This window comes from Desmodus rotundus, chromosome X (genome assembly GCF_022682495.2).
Source record: "Desmodus rotundus isolate HL8 chromosome X, HLdesRot8A.1, whole genome shotgun sequence".
Taxonomy (NCBI): domain Eukaryota; kingdom Metazoa; phylum Chordata; class Mammalia; order Chiroptera; family Phyllostomidae; genus Desmodus; species Desmodus rotundus.
In genome coordinates, this window is record NC_071400.1 from 64,962,898 (window position 1) to 64,964,751 (window position 1,854).

Here is a 1,854-nt window from a genome sequence, read left to right on the forward strand (position 1 = left end):
TAATTAAAAAATAAATAATAAAAAATGACAAAGCTTGGAAAAACACAAGATACAAATGAACATTATGGGCCTGGTTAAAGGTCACATAGAAGTGAGTGGGCTTTGTTCAAATTCCACAGTTGCCAACTTATTAGGTACATGACCTTGGAAAAGTCCCTCACTGAGCCTGTTTCCCTACCTTAAGATTAATACTGTAAACTTTACCCATATGAGAATTGAATGCCTGGCACCTAAGAGGTAGTCAATCAATGCTAATTAATTTCCCCCTATTTGTAGAAATGGTGGAGTGGTAGGTGAATCTTATTCTGAGGGACAAGGATTTTATAATCCTGAGGTCTGGACTGAGCAGAAAGGATTTGGCTAAGTACTCAAATCTTATAGAGGTTATGTAGAGGGGAGGATCCCATCTATATACATCCATTGGATGGATGAATACAATTGTAACCAGGAATTATTATCTGGATACTTTATATAGGTAAGTGGAATTTGGGGGTAACATGTAAGCAGGTGATATAACGGGGCCTGTGAAACCGTAAAATCTGAGCTTCTTACTCTGTCTGGCTCAGCTTTGCACTTGTGTTCTATGGTGTAAGCCACTTTGTTTTCCCAAATCTAATTACTTTCTCATCATCAAATCAAGATATTTTACAGACTAATTAATACTTACAAACTGTGAAGGTATGGATGTTCTATAGAGAAGGGGAAAGGAGGGTGAAAATTGAAGGGGAGAGGGAGAGGGGAGGGACAGAGAGACAGAGAGATCAGAGAAGGAGGCCTAGAGAGGTGCTCCAGGAAGATGTTTTGCATAAGAAAGGGTATGGTTTGGCATTTAACTTGTAGGTGTTGTGATGAGAATTCATAACTATCTCTTTGTCGAGTGAAATTTGGTTGATTGATGTAATTGGAGGGCCTTGCTTTGAGCTACCTAAGATAGAGTTTGAGAACATGAGTTAATATTGTATGTTATAAACATTTTTATAGGATTGGTAAGGGTTTTGTGGAGTCAACAGAGCTGTAGGTGACTGGAAAATAGTATTTGCCATGACATCAATTGGGTGATTTTTAAATTGCTCAATTACTTATGTAAGGAACTCTACAAGTAGTCATATTTTTTTACAGTGTAAAATTTTTATATTTACAATTAGCCAGCTGAATTCAGTTTAGATGATCCTAATTTTGTTGGTAACACCCAAATCATCATAGTCAGGGGCCAGGAAAACATATTCCTTCTTCTCCCCTTCAGGCCTGAAGGGGACAAGAAGGCATATTGACGCGGCCAAGGTCAAGCATGTTGACCTTCGTCACATCAATGTCACAGAGCTTCTTCACATCAATGTCATAGAGCTTCCTCACAGCCTGTTTGATCTGGTGCTTGTTGGCCTTGACATCCACAATGAACACAAGTGTATTGCTGTCTTCTATCTTCTTTGTGGCTGACTCAGTAGTGAGGGGGAACTTGATGATGGCATAGTAGTCAAGCTTGTTTCTCCTAGGGACACTCTTCTGAGGCTATTTAGGCTACCTCTGGAGCTGTGGTGTTTTCAGCTGTCAGAAGGTGGGTGGCATGTGGATCTTTTGTGTGTGTGTGTGTGTGTGGCTGTGGATGCCTTTCAGCACTGCTTTCTTTGCCTTCAAAGTCTTCGCTTTGGCTTCAGCTTTGGGAGGGGCAGCTTCTTTGCTTTGGGCACCATCTTTGTGAAAAGCTACAAGTAGTCATATTAAACATGTTTTTCTCTCAATCTCTCTACTCTCTGGAGATGTATTTCTATCTCTTTCCCTCTTTTTACCATCAAACTTCTGGTTCCATAATTCATAATTGTGCACTGACTCTTGCTCCTGCCATTCAACTTGTAA